This window comes from Triticum urartu, chromosome 2, assembly GCF_003073215.2.
Source record: "Triticum urartu cultivar G1812 chromosome 2, Tu2.1, whole genome shotgun sequence".
NCBI classification, from domain to species: Eukaryota; Viridiplantae; Streptophyta; class Magnoliopsida; order Poales; family Poaceae; genus Triticum; species Triticum urartu.
In genome coordinates this window covers 174,777,928-174,799,506 of record NC_053023.1, presented here as the reverse complement: position 1 = coordinate 174,799,506, position 21,579 = coordinate 174,777,928, and positions in this window count along the sequence as shown.

The following is a 21,579-nucleotide window of genomic DNA, read 5'->3' as shown; positions in this document are numbered from 1 at the left end:
ATTTTCTCAGCGAATTCCGAGCCGACGTGGAGGCTGTTTTTGATGACCCAAGAAGTCATCGTCGGTGCAGCGGCCGAACAGGCAGTCATGACGAAACTGCCTAGCCGGAGAGTTTGGCCGACTGCCAGAGCTCCCCTGGCGGTAATGTTGTTTTTAACAACAAGATGAGGCATCCTTCCTTACGGCGACATCACAGAGGAACTCTCAATGAAAGCACCAATGTCAGTGTCAAAACCAGCGGATCTTAGGTAGGGGTCCCGAACTATGCGTCTAAGGCAGATGGTAACAGGAGGCAGGGGACACGATGTTTTACCCAGGTTCGGGCCCTCTTGATGGAGGTAAAACCCTACGTCCTGCTTGATTTACTCTTGATGATATGAGTATTACAAAAGTTGATCTACCACGAGATCGGAGAGGCTAAACCCTAGAAGCTAGCCTCTGGTCTGATTGTATGTTGTCCTACGGACTAAAACCCTCCGGTTTATATAGACACCGGAGGGGGCTAGGGTTACACAAGGTCGGTTACAAAGGAGGAGATATACATATCCGTATTGCCTAGCTTGCCTTCCACGCCAAGTAGAGTCCCATCCGGACATGAGATGAAGTCTTCAATCTTGTATCTTCATAGTCCAACAGTCCGGCCAAAGGATATAGTCCAGCTGTCCGGAGACCCCCTAATCCAGGACTCCCTCAGGCACCTCTCACGATCGCATGTAATGATGGTTTTCCTTGCATGTCACAGGGACTTGTCAAGTCGTGCAGTTGCCGAGGCCGCAGGCTTTTGGGGGCCTGCGATGCTCCGTACTTGACCCTTGGCCTCGCCGTGAAGCCAAGCCCGAGCGCACCTTGGGCCCGGGGGATACTGTCGGTGTTCTGGGAATGGGGGTCCCCATACTTGCCTGCCTGTGGCCCGCAGCGTGGCTAAGCCAGCAGGCCGTACGACCCATCTTCATCAACAAGGCATCCAATACCCTCGCGAGGGGCCAAGCCTCGCGAGGCGGACGACACGAGACCTCCTCTGGAGTGGCCTAGTCGGGCAGGCTCATGAGGGGCAAGGATAACAAGGCGAGGCAAACCTCACGAGACTCTCGTGACGTGAGCCATGACGATTGACACCAGGCAGGTACCAGGAGGGCACCAGCGCGCGCAGCATCCTTGTTTCCTCTTTGGAGCTAAGGAGGCCAGGACAGGCGAGGAGTACCGAGGCATCAGGCAAAGGTTGCCATATCTGTGCAACAAGACCAATAACAGAAGGACGGTAAGAAGGAGGTCATCATGGAGCCCAAGACGGCGTCACCACCAGAGCCTTTCGCAGGCGGAGACCACCTTTGTCAGGATAGCTTGTACTTGTTGTCCCCCTTTAAATTTACCAGCCGTTGTTGGCTCCCTTCTCGCCCAATATTTGGGAAGAGGACCAGGGCCTATATAAGTAGAGCTAGCCACCACCACGAAAGGGGGGGACGGACAAGAGTGGACGGATCATCAAAATCATCCCCAACCACAGGAGTGCACCAAGCACGAGAACACCTTAACCTCAGGAGACTATTCTTCCCCTTGTATTGTTCATCATCGGCCCTAGAGGCAATCCACCACCACACTGGAGTAGGGTATTACACCACAATGGTGCCCTGAACCAGTATAAATCTTGTGTCTTTCTGTGTTGCAAGTTCGTCGAGTTCATCCGCGAGATCTTAGCGAGCTAGGGCGTAGATCGGTGGGAGGAAAAGACTTCGCACGCACCCCAATGTTCGAACCTTAGGGGTTTCCCAGAACCCCACATCCGAGAGTGTCTGTGTTATCTAACAATGTTTACTCAGGTTCATCTCTTCCTAAGCTAGCTCAAGACCACAAAGTAATTATATGCTGCACACTCATGTGCATGATGATTTCTTGCTGATGTACATATTTTTTGCAAGAAGGAATCATGAACATTAAGTTACACTTCATATATTCATATCATTTGCCCTGAGGCATATAGCCAAGATACATGTAACACTTTGCCTGCTCTGTCATGATTATGCATTCACATGCTCTTACATTTCATATTGACATGATTGCATACATGTAGGGGGAGCCTATGCATGTTACATGTCTTTCCAAAGCTTTACTTGGTATTCTCTATATCTTTATCTAAATCTTTGATGTATGTTGTCATCAATTACCAAAAAGGGGGAGATTGAAAGCACAAGTGCTCCCTGGATGGTTTTGGTAATTAATGTCAACATATCTCTTGTTGGACTAATGTTTTCCTCTAGTATATTTCAGACAAGTTCAATGGATGGAGTGGCGTGGACAAGAAGATATGGAACCCTTTCAAGATGCTAAGGATTGGCTCAAGCTCAAAAGCTCAAGACTCTACATTTTACTTTTAGTGATCCAAGATCACATTGAGTCCATAGGAAAGCCAATAATATTGAAAGGGGATGAGGTGTTCCTTAATGGCTTGCTTTCTCAAAATGCTTAGTGATATGCTCCAAAACCCTCAACCACTTTCCCATATCCACTTATGACCCAAACCAAAAGTCAAACTCGGCCCCACCGAAACTTTCGATCCGGCGCCACCGACTTCACTTGACATAGCCACTGCCATAAACCCTAATCAATTCGATCTCACTGATGGGATCTCGGTCTCACCTAGATGGGCTTGCAAACTCTCTGCCGGTGTCAAAACCGGCGGATCTCGGGTAGGGGGTCCCGAACTGTGCGTCTAAGGCGAATGGTAACAGGAGGCAAGGGACACAATGTTTTACCCAGGTTCGGGCCCTCTTGATGGAGGTAAAACCCTACGTCCTGCTTGATTTATTCTTGATGATATGAGTATTACAAGAGTTGATCTACCACGAGATCGGAGAGGCTAAACCCTAGAAGCTAGCCTATGGTATGATTGTATGTTGTCCTACGGACTAAAATCCTCTGGTTTATATAGACACCGGAGGGGGCTAGGGTTACACAAGGTCGGTTACAAAGGAGGAGATATACATATCCGTATTGCCTAGCTTGCCTTCGACGCCAAGTAGAGTCCCATCTGGACACGAGACGAAGTCTTCAATCTTGTATCTTCATAGTCCAACAGTCCGGCCAAAGGATACAGTCCGGCTGTCCGGAGACCACCTAATCCAGGACTCCCTCACTCTCTGTTACCCATTGCAATAATTTCGGTCCCACCGAGATATGCAATCGGTCCCATCGAGTCTGCTTGACTAACTCTCTGTTTTTTTTATAACCAAAATCAGTCTCACTAAGTTTGCGTAACCGGTCAAACCGAGATGAGGTTTTACCCTAACCCTAGCACATCGGTCCCATAGAGTTGATCATATCAGTCCCACCGAAAGTCCTAATGTTCACATTATGAACTAAATCGGTCTGACCGAGTTGTCTGATTCGGTTCCACCGAGTTTGGTGATTTGTGTTTAATGGTTAGATTTTGTGTGGAGGCTATAAATACCCCTCCACCCACTCTTCATTTGTGAGGAGAGCCATCAGAACATGCCTACACTTCCATCATACATTTTCTGAGAGAGAACCACCTACTCATGTGTTGAGGTCAAGATAATCCACTCCAACCACATAAATCTTGATCTCTAGCCTTCTCCAACTTGCTTTCCACTCAAATCATCTTTCCACCAAATCCAAATATGTGTGAGAGAGTTGAGTGTTGGGGAGACTATCATTTGAAGCACAAGAGCAAGGAGTTCATCATCAACACACCGTCTATTACCTTTTGGAGAGTGGTGTCTCCTAGTTTGGTTAGGTGTCACTTGGGAGACTCCGTCAAGATTGTGGAGTTGAACCAAGGAGTTTTTTACAGGCAAGGAGATCGCCTACTTCCTGAAGATCTACCCTAGTGAGGCAAGTCCTTCGTGGGCAATGGCCATGGTGGGATAGACAAGGTTGCTTCTTCATGGACCCTTCATGGGTGGAGCCCTCCGTGGACTCGCGCAACCGTTACCCTTTGTGGGTTGAAGTCTCCATCAACGTGGATGTACGATAGCACCACCTATCGGAACCATGCCAAAAATCTCCGTGTCTCCAATTGCGTTTGCACACTCCAATCCCATCCCTTTACTTTCTTGCAAATTGCATGCTTTACTTTCCGCTGCTCAAATACTCTTGCGATGCTTTCTTGAATGTATTGTGAATGTTTAAACTTGTCCTAAAACTCCACCTTAACTTGAAGAAAATAAAAAACTACAACTTTTTCTTGTTAAGAATCTATTCACCCCCCCCCTATAGACACCTCTTCTCAATCCTTTCATATGGACATCATCATCTTGTGCCTTTGATCTCCATCTCCAATCCACCGTCATGATTTCCATCGTCACTGGCTTGACACCTTGATCTCCGTTGTAGCGTGATGGTCGTCTCGCCAACTATTGCTTCTACAACTATCGCTAATGCATAGTGATAAAGTAAAGCAATTACATGGTGTTTGCATTTCATACAATAAAGTGACAACCATAAGGCTCTTGCTAGTTGTCGATATCTTTTATATAACATGATCATCTCATACAATAACGTAGATCACATCATGTCTTGACCATATCACATCACAACATGCCCTGCAAAAAAAAGGTAGACGTCCTCTACTTTTTTTGTTGCAAGTTTTACGTGGCTGCTACGGGCTTCTAGCAAGAACCGTTCTTTCCTACGCATCAAAACCACAACGGTGATTTATCAAGTTGTTTGTTTTAACCTTCAACAAGGACCGCCCACAATCAAATTCAATTCAACTAAAGTTGGAGAAACAGACGCTCGCCGGCCACCTTTATGCAAAACTAGTTGCATGTCTGTCGGTGGAACCGGTCTCATGAACGTGGTCATGAAAGGTTGGTCTGGGCCGCTTCATCCAACAATACCGCCGAATCAAAATAAGACATTGGTGGTAAGCAGTATGACTATCACCGCCCACAACTCTTTGTATTCTACTCGTGCATATCATCTACGCATAGACCTAGCTCGGATGCCACTGTTGGGGAACGTAGCATGCAATTTCAAAAAATTTCTACGCTCATGTAAGATCTATCTAGGAGATGCATAGCAGCGAGAGGGGGAGAGTGTGTCCACGTACCATCGTATACCGAAAGCGGAACCGTTTGACAATGCAGTTGATGTAGTCGAACTTCTTCTTGTTCCGACCGATCAAGCACCGAATGTATGGCACCTCTGAGTTCTGCACATGTTTAGCTCGATGACGTCCCTCGAACTCTTGATCCAGCAAAGTGTCGAGGGAGAGTTTTGTCAGCATGACGACATGGTGATGGTGATTGTGAAGTGATCCGTGCAGGGTTTCGCCTAAGCACTACGACAATAAGACCGGAGGCGCAAACTGTGGAGGGGGGCGCCGCACATGGCTAGGAATCAATATTGTGTGTTCTAGCGGTGTCCCCTCATATATATAGGTTGGAGGGGAGGAGAGGTAGCCAAGTGGGCACCCCAAGTAGGAGGAATCCTACTTGGGCGCCTCCCAATTCGGCCTCCCCCCTTCTATATTCATCTGAAGGGGGGAGGAAGGAGGAGGGAGGAGAGAAGGAAGGGGGAGGCCGAATCCGTCCCCTTCCTTTCCCCCTTCCCTCTTTACTTCCCCCTATTTTGGCCTACATGGGGCGCACCAGGCCCCTAGGTGTTGGTATGTCCCCTTCTTGGCCCATTAGGCCCATGTAGTTGTCCTGGGGATGCCCAGAACCCCTTCCGGTGACCCGATACCCCCAGAACACTTTCGGTGTCCGAATATCATCGTGCTATATATGAATCTTTACCTCTCGGCCATTTCGAGACACCTAGTCATGTCTGTGATCTCATCCGGGATTTCTAACAACATTCGGTCACCAAATCACATAACTCATATAATACAAAATCGTCATCAAACATTAAGCATGCAGACCCTACGGTTTCGAGAACTATGTAGACATGAATGAGACACCTCTCCGATCAATAATTAACAGTAGAACCTGGATGCTCAAATTGGTTCCCACATATTCGACGAAGATCTTTATCGGTCATACCGTAATGACAACATACGTTATTCCCTTTGTCATCGGTATGTTACTTGTTGGGGAACGTAGTATTTCAAAAAAAAATCCTACGATCACGCAAGATCTATCTAGGATAAGCATAGCAACGAGCGGGGAGAGTGTGTCCGCGTACCCTCGTAGACCGAAAGCGGTAGCGTTTAGTGACGCAGTTGATGTAGTCGAATGTCTTCGCAATCTAACAGATCCAAGCACCGAACGTACGGCACCTCCGCGTTCAGCACGCGTTCAGCTCGATAACGTCCCTCGATCTCTTGATCCAGTTGAGGATGAGGGAGAGTTTCATCAGCACGACGGTGTGGCTACGGTGATGATGAAGTTACCGGCACAGGGCTTTGCCTAAGCACTACGACGATATGACTGAGGTGTGTAACTGTGGAGGGGGGCACCGCACACGGATAAGAGAAGGCTTGGTGTGTATTTGGGGTCCCCCCCTCCCACGTATATAAAGGGGGGAGGAGAGGTGGCCGGCCCAAGGGGGGCGCGCCAGGTGTGGGGAGTCCTACTAGGACTCACTAGTCCAAGTAGGATTCCTGAGGGAGTCCTGGATTAGGGGGTCTCCGGACAGCCGGACTATATCCTTTGGCCGGACTGTTAGACTATGAAGATACAAGATTGAAGACTTCGTCCCGTGTCTGGATGGGACTCTCCTTGGCGTGGAAGGCAAGTTAGGCAATACAGATATGTAGATCTCCTCCCTTGTAACCGACTCTGTGTAACCCTAGCCCCCTCCGGTGTCTATATAAACCGGAGGGTTTAGTACGTAGGACAATATACAATCATACCATAGGCTAGCTTCTAGCGTTTAGCCTCTACGATCTCGTGGTAGATCAACTCTTGTAATACTCATATCATCAAGAACAATCAAGCAGGACGTAGGGTATTACCTCCTTCAAGAGGGCCCGAACATGGGGCAACATCGTGTCCCTTGTCTCCTGTTACCATTGTTGGGTTTCGTAGTAATTTCAAAAAAAATTCCTACGCACACGCAAGATCATGTGAATGCATAGCAATGAGAGGGGAGAGTGTTGTCTACGTACCCACGCAGACCGACTGCGGAAGCGTTGACGCAACGTAGAGGAAGTAGTCGTACGTCTTCACGATCCAACCGATCAAGCACCGAAACTACGGCACCTCCGAGTTCGAGCACACGTTCAGCTCGATGACGATCCCCGGACTCCGATCCAGCAAAGTGTCGGGGAAGAGTTCGTCAGCACGACGGCGTGGTGACGATCTTGATGTACTACAGCAGCAGGGCTTCGCCTAAACTCCGCTACAGTATTATCGAGGACTATATGGTGGCTGGGGGCACCGCACACGGCTAAGGAATAGATCACGTGGATCAACTTGTGTGTTCTAGGGTGCCTCTACCTCAGTATATAAAGGACCAAAGGGGGGAGGCTGGCCGGCCACAAGGGGCGCGCCAGGAGAGTCCTACTCCCTCGGGAGTAGGATTCCCCCCCCAATCCTAGTTGGAATAGGATTCTGAGGGGGGGAAGAGAGAGGGGCCGGCCACCTCTCCTAGTCCTAATAGGACTAGGGGAAGGGGGGAGGCGCGCAGCACCTTGGGCTGCCCTTTCTCCTTTCCACTAAGGCCCAAGGCCCATATAGCTCCCGGGGGGTTCCGGTAACCTCCCGGTACTCCGGTAAAATCCCGATTTCACCGAACACTTTCCGATATCCAAACATAGGCTTCCAATATATCAATCTTTATGTCTCGACCATTTCGAGACTCCTCGTCATGTCCGTGATCACATCCGGGACTCCGAACAACCTTCGGTACATCAAAATGCATAAACTCATAATATAACTATCATCGTAACCTTAAGCGTGCGGACCCTACGGGTTCGAGAACAATGTAGACATGACCGAGACATGTCTCCGGTCAATAACCAATAGCGGGACCTGGATGCCCATATTGGCTCCTACATATTCTACGAAGATCTTTATCGGTCAGACCGCATAACAACATACGTTGTTCCCTTTGTCATCGGTATGTTACTTGCCCGAGATTCGATCGTCGGTATCCAATACCTAGTTCAATCTCGTTACCGGCAAGTCTCTTTACTCGTTCTTTAATACATCATCTCGCAACTAACTCATTAGTTGCAATGCTTGCAAGGCTTAAGTGATGTGCATTACCGAGAGGGCCCAGAGATACCTCTCCGACAATCGGAGTGACAAATCCTAATCTCGAAATACGCCAACCCAACATGTACCTTTGGAGACACCTGTATAGCTCCTTTATAATCACCCAGTTACGTTGTGACGTTTGGTACCCAAAGTGTTCCTCCGGTAACGGGAGTTGCATAATCTGATAGTCATAGGAACATGTATAAGTCATGAAGAAAGCAATAGCAACATACTAAACGATCGGGTGCTAAGCTAATGGAATGGGTCATGTCAATCAGATCATTCAACCAATGATGTGGCCTCGTTAATCAAATAACAATACCTTGTTCATGGTTAGAAAACATAACCATCTTTGATTAACGAGCTAGTCAAGTTGAGGCATACTAGTGACACTAAGTTTGTCTATGTATTCACACATGTATTATGTTTCCGGTTAATACAATTCTAGCATGAATAATAAACATTTATCATGATATAAGGAAATAAATAATAACTTTATTATTGCCTCTAGGGCATATTTCCTTCAGTCTCCCACTTGCACTAGAGTCAATAATCTAGATTACACTGTAATGATTCTAACACCCATGGAGCTTGGTGCTGATCATGTTTTGCTCGTGGAAGAGGCTTAGTCAATGGGTCTGCAACATTCAGATCCGTATGTATCTTGCAAATCTCTATGTCTCCCACCTGGACTAGATCCCGGATGGTTGAAGCGTCTCTTGATGTGCTTGGTCCTTTGTGAAATCTGGATTCCTTTGCCAAGGCAATTGCACCAGTATTGTCACAAAAGATTTTCATTGGACCCGATGCACTAGGTATGACACCTAGATCGGATATGAACTCCTTCATCCAGACTCCTTCGTTCGCTGCTTCCGAAGCAGCTATGTACTCCGCTTCACATGTAGATCCCGCTACGACGCTTTGTTTAGAACTGCACCAACTGACAGCTCCACCGTTTAATGTAAACACGTATCCGGTTTGCGATTTAGAATCGTCCGGATCAGTGTCAAAGCTTGCATCAACGTAACCTTTTACGGTGAGCTCTTTGTCACCTCCATATACGAGAAACATATCCTAGTCCTTTTCAGGTATTTCAGGAAAAAAAAAATAAAAAAATAAAAAAACAAAAAAAAAAAAAAAATAAAAAACAAAAAAAAAGAAAAAAAATCAAAAAATAAAAAAAAAAAAAAATAAAATAAATAAAAAAAAAAAAAAAAAAATAAAAAATAAAAAAAAAAAAAAAAAAAAAAACAAAAAAAAAAAAAACAAAAATAAAAAAAAAAAACAAAAAAAAAAAAAATATTTTTTTAAAAAAAAATTTTTTTCCTTTTTTGTTTTTTTTTTTTTTTTTTTTTTTTTTTTTTTTTTTTTTTTTTTTTTTTTTTTTTTTTTTTTTTTTTTTTTTTTTTTTTTTATTTTTTTTTGTTTGTTTTTTTTTTTTTTTATTTCAGGATGTTCTTGACCGCTGTCCAGTGATCCACTCCTGGATTACTTTGGTACCTCCCTGCTAAACTTATAGCAAGGCACACATCAGGTCTGGTACACAGCATTGCATACATGATAGAACCTATGGCTGAAGCATAGGGAACATCTTTCATTTTCTCTCTATCTTCTGCAGTGGTCGGGCATTGAGTCTTACTCAACTTCACACCTTGTAACACAGGCAAGAACCCTTTCTTTGCTTGATCCATTTTGAACTTCTTCAAAACTTTGTCAAGGTATGTGCTTTGTGAAAGTCCAATTAAGCGTCTTGATCTATCTCTATAGATCTTAATGCCTAATATGTAAGCAGCTTCACCGAGGTCTTTCATTGAAAAACTCTTATTCAAGTATCCCTTTATGCTATCCAGAAATTCTATATCATTTCCAATCAGTAATATGTCATCCACATATAATATCAGAAATGCTACAGAGCTCCCACTCACTTTCTTGTAAATACAGGCTTCTCCGAAAGTCTGTATAAAACCAAATGCTTTGATCACACTATCAAAGCGTTTATTCCAACTCCGAGAGGCTTGCACCAGTCCATAAATGGATCGCTGGAGCTTGCACACTTTGTTAGCTCCCTTTGGATCGACAAAACCTTCCGGCTGCATCATATACAACTCTTCTTCCAGAAATCCATTCAGGAATGCAGTTTTGACATCCATCTGCCAAATTTCATAATCATAAAATGCGGCAATTGCTAACATGATTCGGACAGACTTAAGCATCGCTACGGGTGAGAAGGTCTCATCGTAGTCAATCCCTTGAACTTGTCGAAAACCTTTTGCGACAAGTCGAGCTTTGTAGACAGTAACATTACCGTCAGCGTCAGTCTTCTTCTTGAAGATCCATTTATTCTCAATTGCTTGCCGATCATCGGGCAAGTCAACAAAGTCCATACTTTGTTCTCATACATGGATCCCATCTCAGATTTCATGGCTTCAAGCCACTTTGCGAATCTGGGCTCACCATCGCTTCTTCATAGTTCGTAGGTTCATCATGATCTAGTAGCATGACTTCCAGAACAGGATTACCGTACCACTCTGGTGCGATCTACGAGGTTCAGTAGTATCTTGATCTGAAGTTTCATGATCATTATCATTAGCTTCCTCACTAACTGGTGTAGGTGTCACTGAAACAGTTTTCTGTGATGTACTACTTTCCAGTAAGGGAGCAGGTACAGTTACCTCGTCAAGTTCTACTTTCCTCCCACTCACTTCTTTCGAGAGAAACTCCTTCTCTAGAAAGGATCCATTCTTAGCAACGAATGTCTTGCCTTCGGATCTGTGATAGAAGGTGTACCCAACAGTCTCCTTTGGGTATCCTATGAAGACACATTTCTCCGATTTGGGTTCGAGCTTATCAGGTTGAAGCTTTTTCACATAAGCATCGCAGCCCCAAACTTTAAGAAACGACAACTTTGGTTTCTTGCCAAACCACATTCATAAGGCGTCGTCTCAACGGATTTTGATGGTGCCCTATTTAACGTGAATGCAGCCGTCTCTAAAGCATAACCCCAAAACGATAGCGGTAAATCAGTAAGAGACATCATAGATCGCACCATATCTAGTAAAGTACGATTACGACATTCGAACACACCATTACGCTGTGGTGTTCCGGGTGGCGTGAGTTGCGAAACTATTCCACAATTTTTTAAATGTACACCAAACTCGTAACTCAAATATTCTCCTCCCTGATCAGATCGTAGAAATTTTATTTTCTTGTTACGATGATTTTCAACTTCACTCTGAAATTCTTTGAACTTTTCAAATATTTCAGACTTATGTTTCATTAAGTAGATATACCCATATCTGCTTAAATCATCTGTGAAGGTGAGAAAATAACGATATCCGCCACGAGCCTCAATATTCATCGGACCACATACATCTGTATGTATGATCTCTAACAAAACTGTTGCTCTCTCCATAGTTCCGGAGAACGGTGTTTTAGTCATCTTGCCCATGAGGCACGGTTCGCAAGTACCAAGTGATTCATAATCAAGTGGTTCCAAAAGCCCATCGGTATGGAGTTTCTTCATGCGTTTTACACCGATATGACCTAAACGGCAGTGCCACAAATAAGTTGCACTTTCATTATCAACTCTGCATCTTTTGGCTTCAACATTATGAATATGTGTATTACTACTATCGAGATTCAATAAGAATAGACCACTCTTCAAGGGTGCATGACCATAAAAGATATTACTCATATAAATAGAACAACCATTATTCTCTGATTTAAATGAATAACCGTCTCGCATTAAACAAGATCCAGATATAATGTTCATGCTCAACGCTGGCACCAAATAACAATTATTTAGGTCTAATATTAATCCCGAAGGTAGATGTAGAGGTAGCGTGCCGACTGCGATCACATCGACTTTGGAACCGTTTCCCACGCGCATCGTCACCTCGTCCTTTGCCAGTGCCCGCTTATTCCGTAGTCCCTGTTTCGAGTTGCAAATATTAGCAACAGAACCAGTATCAAATACCCAGGTGCTACTGCGAGCTCTAGTAAGGTACACATCAATAACATGTATATCACATATACCTTTGTTCACCTTGCCATCCTTCTTATCCGCCAAATACTTGGGGTAGTTCCGCTTCCAGTGACCAGTCTGCTTGCAGTAGAAGCACTCAGTTTCAGGCTTAGGTCCAGACTTGGGTTTCTTCTCCTGAGCAGCAACTTGCTTGCTGTTCTTCTTGAAATTCCCCTTCTTATTCCCTTTGCCCTTTTTCTTGAAACTAGTGGTCTTGTTAACCATCAACACTTGATGCTCTTTCTTGATTTCTACCTCCGCAGTTTCAGCATTGCGAAGAGCTCGGGAATAGTCTTGTTCATCCCTTGCATATTATAGTTCATCACGAAGCTCTTGTAGCTTGGTGGCAGTGATTGGAGAATTCTATCAATGACGCAATCATCCGGAAGATTAACTCCCAATTGAATCAAGTGATTATTATACCCAGACATTTTGAGTATATGCTCACTGACAGAATTGTTCTCCTCCATCTTGCAGCTATAGAACTTATTGGAGACTTCATATCTCTCAATCCGGGCATTTGCTTGAAATATTAACTTCAACTCCTGGAACATCTCATATGCTCCATGACGTTCAAAACATCATTGAAGTCCCGATTCTAAGCCGTAAAGCATGGCACACTGAACTATCGAGTAGTCATTAGCTTTGCTCTGCCAGACGTTCATAACATCTGGTGTTGCTCCAGCAGCAGGCCTAGCACCTAGCGGTGCTTCTAGGACGTAATTCTTCTGAGCAGCAATGAGGATAATCCTCAAGTTACGTACCCAGTCCGTATAATTGCTACCATCATCTTTCAACTTTGCTTTCTCAAGGAACGCATTAAAATTCAACGAAACAACAGCACGGGCCATCTATCTACAATCAACATAAACAAGCAAGATACTATCAGGTACTAAGTTCATGATAAGTTTAAGTTCAATTAATCAAATTACTTAAGAACTCCCACTTAGATAGACATCCCTCTAATCTTCTAAGTGATTACGTGATCCAAATCAACTAAACCATAACCGATCATCACGTGAGATGGAGTAGTTTTCAACGGTGAACATCGTTATGTTGATCATATCTACTATATGATTCACGCTCGACCTTTCGGTCTCCGTGTTCTGAGGCCATATCTGCATATGCTAGGCTCGTCAAGTTTAACCTGAGTATTCTGCGTGTGCAAAACTGGCTTGCACCCATTGTAGATGGACGTAGAGCTTATCACACCCGATCATCACGTGGTGTCTGGGCACGACGAACTTTGGCAACGGTGCATACTCAGGGAGAACACTACTTGATAATTTAGTGAGAGATCATCTTATAATGCTACCGTCAATCAAAGCAAGATAAGATGCATAAAAGGATAAACATCTCATGCAATCAATATAAGTGATATGATATGGCCATCATCATCTTGTGCTTGTGATCTCCATCTCTGAAGCATTGTTATGATCACCATCGTCACCGGCGCGACACCTTGATCACCATCGTAGCATCGTTGTCGTCTCGCCAATCTTATGCTTCCACGACTATCACTACCGTTTAGTAATAAAGTAAAGCATTACATCGCGATTGCATTGCATACAATAAAGCGACAACCATATGGCTCCTGCCAGTTGCCGATAACTCGGTTACAAAACATGATCATTTCATACAATAAAATTCAGCATCATGCCTTGACCATATCACATCACAACATGCCCTGCAAAAACAAGTTAGATGTCCTCTACTTTGTTGTTGCAAGTTTTACGTGGCTGCTACGGGCTTAAGCAAGAACCAATCTCACCTACGCATCAAAACCACAACGATAGTTTGTCAAATAGACTCCGTTTTAACCTTCGCAAGGACCGGGCGTAGCCACACTTGGTTCAACTAAAGTTGGAGAGACAGTCGCCCCCAAGCCACCTATGTGCAAAGCATGTCGGGGGAACCGGTCTCGCGTAAGCGTACGCGTAATGTTGGTCCGGGTCGTCTCGTCCAACAATGCCGCCGAACCAAAGTATGACATGCTGGTAGGCAGTATGACTTATATCGCCCACAACTCACTTGTGTTCTACTCGTGCATATAACATCAACATAAATAACCTAGGCTCGGATGCCACTGTTGGGTTTCGTAGTAATTTCAAAAAAAATTCCTACGCGCACGCAAGATCATGTGATGCATAGCAACGAGAGGGGAGAGTGTTGTCTACGTACCCACGTAGACCGACTGCGGAAGCGTTGACGCAACATAGAGGAAGTAGTCGTACGTCTTCACGATCCAACCGATCAAGCACCGAAACTACGGCACCTCCGAGTTCGAGCACACGTTCAGCTCGATGACGATCCCCGGACTCCGATCCAGCAAAGTGTCGGGGAAGAGTTCCGTCAGCACGACGGCGTGGTGACGATCTTGATGTACTACAGCAGCAGGGCTTCGCCTAAACTCCGCTACAGTATTATCAGTCAGACCGCATAACAACATACGTTGTTCCCTTTGTCATCGGTATGTTACTTGCCCGAGATTCGATCGTCGGTATCCCATACCTAGTTCAATCTCATTACCGGCAAGTCTCTTTACTCGTTCCGTAATACATCATCCCGCAACTAACTCATTAGTTGCAATGCTTGCAAGGCTTATGTGATGTGCATTACCAAGAGGGCCCAGAGATACCTCTCCGACAATCGGAGTGACAAATCCTAATCTCGAAATACGCCAACCCAACATGTACCTTTGGAGACACCTGTAGTACTCCTTTATAATCACCCAGTTACGTTGTGACGTTTGGTAGTACCCAAAGTGTTCCTCCGGTAAACGGGAGTTGCATAATCTCATAGTTATAGGAACATGTATAAGTTATGAAGAAAGCAATAGCAACATACTAAACGATCGGGTGCTAAGCTAATGGAATGGGTCATGTCAATCAGATCATTCAACTAATGATGTGACCTCGTTAATCAAATAACAACACTTTGTTCATGGTTAGGAAACATAACCATCTTTGATTAACGAGCTAGTCAAGTAGAGGCATACTAGTGACACTAAGTTTGTCTATGTATTCACACATGTATTATGTTTCCGGTTAATACAATTCTAGCATGAATAATAAACATTTATCATGATATAAGGAAATAAATAATAACTTTATTATTGCCTCTAGGGCATATTTCCTTCAACCATCTGCCTAAGACGCGCAGTTCGGGACCCCCTACCCGAGATCCGCCGTTTTTGACACCGACATTGGTGCTTTCATTGAGAGTTCCACTGTGCCTTCACCGTAAGGCTCGATGGCTCCTTCGATCATTGGTAACGATGCAGTCTAGGGTGAGGTTTTCCTCCCCGGACAGATCTTCATATTTGGCGGCTTCACACTGCGGGCCAACTCGCTCGGCCATCTGGAGCAGATCGAGAGCTATGCCCCTGGCCATCAGGTCAGGTTTAGAAACTTAAACTCAAGCTTTTAAATAGCGGATAGCGGACTGGTTGTGGATTAGGGTTCACGTAGCGGAATGCGGATAGCGGACGATATTGCGGGTGCTATGTCCACATAGCCAATTTCAAAAAAACACTCATAAATTTGAGATTGTTGTGTATCTTTCTAGGCCGTTGACAAAAAATATGACACATAATTTGAGAAATCATCATTTATATAAGAATATAAACTATAATTGAACAATAGTTGGTCATGCAACCATGCAAGCAAGACACATTTACCAAAATATATTACACAACAGAACAACAAGGACTTATATAGCGGGCGAGATTGTGGATAGCGGACGATATAGCGGTCTAACAGGTGATATTGCGCCCGCATCATGACAACACGCTATTTTCTAACGCAACCTTAAACTAATAGCGGCAGGGTGACGCTACCGCTATTGCGGCCGCAATAGCGGAGGTAGCGGACGCTATTTAAAAGCTTGCTTAAACTACACTACCGACATCCCCGGAGACTTGATCTTCGACGGATACGAGCCCATGTCAGGTGCGCCGCACAGTCACGATGAGCATGATGTAACTCTGCCGTCGGACAACATTCGGGAGATCACATCTGCAACTACTTCGGCCGTCAATCCGAAGCAAATCGTGCCATCCGAGAGAGGAGGGATAGACCCCACCATGGAGGCCGCACTCTCAGTGGCGATAGAGCCAGATACTGACTTCACCCCTTACGAGAGCCGTGTCGCCGAACCACTGGATTCATCTCCGGCCATGGACTCCGAGCCGCTTGCATCCGTGCCTGTCGAATCCGACTGGCCGCCGATCATGGAGTTCACCTCCGCGGATATCTTTCAGCACTCGCATTTTGGCGATGTGCTAAATTCATTAAGGTCTCTCTCCTTGTCAGGAGAACCTTGGCCGAACTATGTCCGGTTAGAATGGGATGCGGACGACGAAGAAATTCTCTACCCACCCACCACCCACTTAGTAGCCACTGTCGACGATTTAAACGACATGCTTGACTTCGACTCTGAAGACATCAACGGTATGGACGATGATGCAGGAGACGAACAGGAACCACCACCCACAAGGTGTTGTACCGCCACCTCATCATATGATATATACATGGTGGATACCCCCAAAGAAGGCAATGGTGACGAGACAGTGGAGGATGACCCCTCCAAGAAGCAACCAAAGCGCCGACGTCAGCGGTGCCGCTCTAAGTCCCGCCACAGCAAAAGTAGTGATACCGGCACAGGAGACAATAACACTTCGGACAGTGCCGAAGACAACCACAATCCCCTCTAGCACGATCTAGAGCCGGAGGATGAACAAGCTAGCCCTCCAGAGCAGGCAGCAGATGGAGAACCGGAGGAGCACAATTACATGCCTCTCTCCGAAGACGAGGCAAGCCTCGGCGACGAAGAATTTATCGTGCCTGGGGATCCCGTTGAGCAGGAGCGCTTCAAGCGCCGGCTTATGGCCACAGCAAATAGCCTGAAGAAAAAACAACAACAGCTTCAAGCTGATCAAGACTTGCTAGCAGAGAGATGAACCGAAGTCCTTGCAGCCGAGGAATACGAACTCGAGCGCCCCTCCAAGAGTTACCCAAAACGCGGGTTGCTACCTCACCTCGAGGAGGAAGCATTGAAACCTCCATCACCAGTGTACAATGCGGCTGACCGGCCATCGCGTGGCCAAGCCAAAGAAGCATTTCAGCCTGAAGTTCAGCATGCACCCCGTCGCCACTCAATTAAAAATACCAAGGCCCAGGGAAACACACGGGACATGCGAGACGTATTGGACAGCAGGGCAAAACATGCAAGGTCAATATACGGGTCACGGGGGCGTGCGCCAACATGGGACGATGACCGTCGCGCCGGATACACTAAAGGTAAATCCGGCCAGGCCGAATTCAGCAGACAAGACTCATACGAACTGCGTCGTGATATAGACCGGCACAGAGGTGCCGCACACCCCCTATGCTTCACTGATGAAGTTATGGATAACGAATCCTGGAGGGTTTTAAACTCGTAAATATCGAATCATATGATGGTACAACAGATCACGCTATATGGATTGAGGATTTCCTCCTTCACATCCACATGGCTCGTGGTGATGATCTACATGCCATCAAGTACCTCCCACTAAAACTCAAAGGACCAGCTTGGCATTGGCTGAATAGCTTGCCAGCAGACTCCGTCGGCAGTTGGGAGGATTTGGAAGATGCATTCCTTGACAACTTCCAGGGCACTTATGTGCGACCACCGGACGCTGATGACTTGAGCCATATAACTCAGCAGCCAGGGGAATCGGCCAGACAATTATGGACATGGTTCCTGACTAAGAAAAACCAAATTGTCGACTATCCGGACGCAGAGGCCCTAGCGGCATTCAAGCACAACATCCGTGACGGGTGGCTTGCCCGCCACCTCGGCCAGGAGAAGCCGAAGTCTATGGCAGCCCTCACGACACTCATGAACCGATTTTGCGCGGGCGAGGAATCCGGGCACTTCGGATACCAAAGATGCCAATGGCAGACCGTGTCGTAACAGACCAAAGCGCCGCAATAACGGTAATAACACAGAGGATACGACAGTCAATGCCGGATTCAGAGGCTCTAGATCCAGTCAGCGGAAAAAGCCATTTAAAAGAAGTACTCCGGCTCTGTCCAGTTTGGATCGCATACTAGATCGCTCGTGTCAAATCCACGGCACCCCCGACAAGCCAGCCAATCACACCAACAGAGAATGGTGGGTGTTCAAGCAGGCCGTCAAGTTAAACGCCGAAAACAAGGACAAGGGGCTGCATAGTGATGACGAGGAGGAGCCCCGGCCGCTGAACATGGGAGGATAGAAGGGGTTCCCCCACAAGTGAAGACGGTGAACATGATATATGCAACCCACATTCCCATGAGGGAGCGGAAGCATGCACTAAGGGACGTCTATGCGATGGAGCCCGTCGCCCCAAAGTTCAACCCATGGTCCGCTTGTCCGATCACCTTTAATCACAGGGACCACCCCACTAGTATCCGTCATGGCGGATCCGCCGCACTGGTCCTAGACCCCATCATCGACGGATTTCACCTCACCCGAGTCCTTATGGACGGCGGCAGCAGCCTGAACCTGCTCTATCTGGATACAGTGTGAAAATGGGTATCGATCCCTCGAGGATCAAACCCACCAAAACCACCTTTAAGGGCGTCATCCCAGGTGTAGAGGCCCATTGCACGAGCTCATTCACACTGGAAGTGGTCTTCGGATCACCGGACAACTTCCGAAGCGAGGAGTTAATCTTTGATATTGTCCGTTTCGCAGTGGCTATCACGCACTGCTCGGGCGAACCGCATTTGCAAAATTCAATGCAGTACCACATTACGCATACCTCAAGCTCTAGATGCCAAGACCTAGGGGGTCATAACAGTGAACGGAAACACAGAACGCTTGCTCCGCACGGAGGAGGACACTACGGCCCTCGCAGCAGAAGCACAAAGCAGGCTTTTAAGGAAAACCACTAATTCGGCGACACAGCCCCCGGACACCTTCAAGCGAGTCCGGAGTAAACTGCAACAGGATCGCCTACCACGTTCAGAGCTCGCCTAGCAATTCGGCCCCCGTCCCAGTCCCAGTCAAGCGACGAAATCCGTGCCGTGCGTACATAATTACGCACTGAAAATAGCATGGACATAGGTGGGGGGGCACGATCAGGGCACGTCCCGCAATGCGGCTTAACCGCCCTAGGGGTTGTATACCTTTATCATTTTTTCTCTTTCAGGATCTAACTCTCTGGAAGCCCAGTCCGGCAGTACGATGGCCGGACAAACTACAGGAAGGAAAAACCAAGGAGGTAAGAAGCTAAGATGTACACGGGAACCCTCAGGTGGTCTCTAATAATAATCATATACCCGCTTTCTACTATCTATATGCAGCTTGCCCTTGAACAGGCCATGTCAAATATTCCTACTGTTTTCTTATTGCACCACTTGTACCAATACTCTTCGACATATTATTTAAATAACAATGCATAGCATTAGTCTATTATCGCATTATTCATCCTTTTTTATTTATATGTCCATTTACTACAATCCGCACCCGTACATTCGGGTACAGTCAGTACGCCAGGGGCTTTCGTTTACCCCATAATACGGGGCGAGAAGTCCGAACACTTTCGACAGTGCGGCACCCCAAACTTATAGCACTATATGCATCAGCTCCGAATCATGTCTTGGGTCAATAGTTGGGTTTGCCCGGCTCCCATGCTTTGGTACCTTACGTTTCACTATATCGGCTAAGGTAGCGGTGGGAGAACTACTACGATTGTGTCCCGGTTCTTCCGGATGAGCACCTCAGTAGAGAAAGCCGAACTGACTGTCATGATAAGGCGAGAGACTGGTCGCTGTTAGAGAGGTCTCAAGTCCTTAGACTTTTTCCGCTTCGGGCGAGGAGTCAGCCTTGTCCGGCTTAAGCGTGTATATCGCCCCAATTCGGCCTTCCGAATACTAGGGGCTTCGCCAAAATTTAAAAATGTAGACTTCTATGGCTAAGTGAGAGTGATAAAGCCTTATAGTCCGATTGCCTGGTTCGTTGTGTTGAACACCTCCGTTGAAGGACCCAAAATTGGGGTAAAGAGTGCTCAGGTTTATCCCGAACACCACAGTACTAGTTACATGGGGGCAGAAGCCGACGACTGCCTAACTCTCAGATTTTATAAACGGCCGCACAGAAGGTAATATTTTAAATTAAAAAGCATCGCATGGCACAAATGAACTCGTTTCACATTACAGGATCGCATGAGCATGTTCATTCAAAAATTACATCACTGGCGCATTCATCCGCCACAAGGCGGGAACCCTTCAGGACACTCTCATAATACATCTCGGGGCAGCGATGCTCCTTGCCCTCCAGCGGCCCCTCCTTCACCAGCTTCACGGCGTCCAGCTTCGCCCAGTGCACCTTCGCCCGGGCAAAAGCCCTACGTGCACCCTCGATGCAGACGGACCGCTTTATGACTTCAAGTCGTGGGCAGGCCTCCACAAGCCACCTCACCAGACTGAAGTAGCTGCCGGACAGGGGCTCGCCAGGCCACATCCGGACTATAAGGCCCCTCATGGCCTATTCGGCCACCTTGTGAAGCTCGACCAATTGCTTCAGCTGGTCGCTCAAGGGCATTGGGTATTCGGTCCCAGTATACTGAGACCAGAACAACTTTTCCGTCAAGCTCCCCTCCTGAGCTCGGTAAAACTCGGAGGCATCCAGTACACTGCGGGGAAGATCTGCGAACGCTCCTGGAGAGCTCCGAACTCGGGTAAGTAAAAGGAAAGTTTCCTCCACATGCTTGCTTTGCATAATGAATGCCTTACCCGCTTCTATCTTCTTCACCGCATCAATCTCCTGGAAGGCCTTGTGGGCTTCAGCCTTGGCACTCCGGGCGCTTTCAAGCGCCTGCACGAGCTCGGACTCTCGCGTCTTAGAGTCAAGCTCCAAGGACTCATGTTTTTTGGCGAGAGCCTCGAGACCTTGCTGCACCTCACCCACTCGGGCTTCTTGCTTCTCCCGCTCAATGTGCTCCTTGGCCGCTTTGTCTTCGTCCTTGGACAGCGCCTTCTTCAGGGTCGCCACTTCGGTCATGGCCCCTGGCAAATTCATGATGATCCTATTAATTTACACCCAAACTTGCTTTTTATATATAGACAAGGTATTGCTTACCTTTGCTCTCCTCGAGCTGCCTCTTGGTAAGGCCGAGCTCGTTCTCAGACCGCTCGAGGTCCTGCTTCAGTGCAGAGACCTCCGCAATACGTGCGGCAGCGGCCAGCAGTGAATCCTGCACATACACATAGATATATTCTGATTAAACTCCTGAGTCATCATTTGATCCTCTATTCGGCCTTTCTACTCGAACACCGAACAGAGCATTAGGGGCTACTATCTATGTGGTAATATTTTCTTATATTTTGATTGCTTACCTCAAAGCCTGTTAGGAGGCTGGCA